The sequence below is a fragment of the Arachis stenosperma genome, chromosome 2 (genome assembly GCF_014773155.1).
Source record: "Arachis stenosperma cultivar V10309 chromosome 2, arast.V10309.gnm1.PFL2, whole genome shotgun sequence".
NCBI lineage: Eukaryota > Viridiplantae > Streptophyta > Magnoliopsida > Fabales > Fabaceae > Arachis > Arachis stenosperma.
The window spans coordinates 37,917,162-37,920,032 of NC_080378.1; positions in this window are offsets into that span (position 1 = coordinate 37,917,162).

Sequence of the window (2,871 nt, forward strand, 5' to 3'; positions counted from 1 at the left end):
AAGAACCTACTGAGTTTCTGGCACAATTCTTACAAATTACTGACACAGTACGTGATAAAGAGGTGGATCAGGATGTCTACAGATTATTACTATTTCCATTTGCTGTAAAAGATCAAGCTAAGAGGTGGTTGAATAACCAACCCACAACAAGTATAAAAACATGGAGACAGTTATCAGACAAATTCCTGAATCAATTTTACCCTCCAAAAAGGATGACACAGCTGAGACTGGACATCCAAGGCTTTAAACAAGAGGATCATGAATCCCTTTATAATGCCTGGGAGAGGTACAGAGTTATGCTAAGGAAATGCCCCTCTGAAATATTTTCAGAGTGGGTACAGTTAGACATCTTCTACTATGGGCTTACAGAAAAATCTCAGATGTCTCTAGACCACTCAGCTGGTGGATCTATACATATGAGGAAGATGATTGAAGAGGCTCAAGAGCTCATAGATACGGTTGCTAGAGATCAACATATATACTCAAGCAATGAGTCCTCTACAAAAGATGAAGCTATGGCAGTAGCTACTGATCCTAATCCTCAAGAACAGATTGTTGAGCTTAATCAGCAATTACACCTGATGACAAAATAGTTAGCAGAATTTAAAGAGATGCTCCAAGAAACTAAAATTACTAACAAGAACATAGAATCACAGTTGAATCAGACAAAACAGCAGTTATCTAAACAGATAACAGAAGAATGCTAAGCAGTTCAACTAAGGAGTGGGAAGACATTGAATAACACTGCTCAAAGTGGCAAAAAGCCAAGAAAGGAACAACTAACAGAGGATAACCAAACCACTGCCCAAAATTCCTCTGAGGACAGTAATAGCCCAGAGAGGAATACTCCTGGCGTTTAAACGCCAGAAAGGGGGGAAAAATTGGCGTTAAACGCCCATTCCTTGCCCAGTTCTGGCGTTCAAACGCCAGAAAAGGGGGAAAAGTTGGCGTTAAATGCCCATTCCTCACCCAGTCCTGGCGTTCAAATGTCAATAAGGAATCAGACACCTGAGAGTGCTGATAGTAACCCCTCTAAAAAGTCTTCTCCAACCACCTCTATAGGGAATAAACCTGCAGCAACTAAGGTTGAAGAATATAAAGCCAAGATGCCTTATCCTCAGAAACTCCGCCAAGCGGAACAGGATAAACAATTTGCCCGCTTTGCAGACTATCTAAGGACTCTTGAAATAAAGATTCCGTTTGCAGAGGCACTTGAGCAAATACCTTCTTATGCTAAGTTCATGAAAGAGATCTTAAGTCATAAGAAGGATTGGAAAGAAACTGAAAAAGTGTTTCTCACCGAAGAATGCAGTGCAGTCATTCTGAAAAGCTTACCAGAGAAGCTTCAAGATCCAGGAAGCTTTATGATACCATGCACATTAGAAGGTGCTTGTACAAGACAGCCCTATGTGACCTTGGAGCAAGTATCAATCTAATACCTGCATCCACTATCAGAAAGCTTGGGTTGACTGAAGAAGTCAAACCAACCTGGATATATCTCCAACTTGCTGATGGCTCCATTAAATATCCATCAGGCATAATTGAGGACATGATTGTCAAGGTTGGGCCATTCGCCTTTCCAACTGACTTTGTAGTGCTGGAAATGGAGGAGCACAAGAGTGCAACTCTCATCCTAGGAAGACCTTTCCTGGCAATTGGACGAACTCTTATTGATGTACAAAAAGGGGAAGTAACCCTGAGAGTCAATGAGGATGAGTTCAAGTTGAATGCTGTCAAAGCTATGCAGCATCCAGACACATCAAATGATTGTATGAGCGCTGATATTATTGACTCTTTGGTGGAAGAGTTCAATATGACTGAAAGTCTAGAATCAGAGCTAGAGGACATCTTCAAGGATGTTCAGCCTGATCAGGAGGAACCAGAGGAAATAAAAGAATTTTTGAAAATTCCTCAGGAAGAGAATAAGCCTCCCAAACCTGAGCTCAAACCACTACCACCATCCCTGAAGTATGCATTTCTGGGAGAGGGTGACACTTTTCCAGTGATCATAAGCTCTACTTTAAATTCACAGGAAGAGGAAGCACTAATTCAAGTGCTAAGGACACACAAGATAGCTCTTGGATGGTCCATAGGTGATCTTAAGGGAATTAGCCTAGCAAGATGCATGCAGAAGATCCTATTGGAGGATAATGCCAAACCAGTGGTTCAACCACAGAGGCGGCTGAATCCAGCCATGAAGGAGGTGGTGCAAAAGGAGGTCACTAAATTACTAGAGGCTGGGATTATTTATCCTATTTCTGATAGCCCCTGGGTGAGCCCTGTCCAAGTTGTCCCCAAGAAGGGAGGCATGACAGTGGTTCATAATGAAAAGAATGAACTGGTTCCTACAAGAACAGTTACAGGATGGCGTATGTGTATTGACTACAGAAGGCTCAATACAGCCACCAGAAAGCATCATTTTCCTTTACCATTCATAGACCAAATGCTAGAAAGACTAGCTGGTCATGATTATTACTGCTTTTTGGATGGCTATTCAGGTTACAACCAAATTGCAGTAGATCCTCAGGACCAAGAGAAAACAGCATTCACTTGCCCTTCTGGCGTGTTTGCCTACAGAAGAATGCCTTTTGGTCTGTGTAATGCACAGGCAACTTTTCAGAGATGTATGCTATCCATCTTCTCTGATATGGTAGAGAAGTTCCTGGAAGTCTTCATGGATGACTTCTCAGTATATGGAGACTCATTCAGCTCCTGTCTTAATCATCTAGCACTTGTCCTGAAAAGGTGCCAAGAGACTAACCTGGTCTTAAACTGGGAGAAATGTCACTTTATGGTGACTGAAGGAATTGTCCTTGGGCACAAAATTTCAGGCAATGGAATAGAGGTGGATCAAGCAAAGATAGAAGTAAT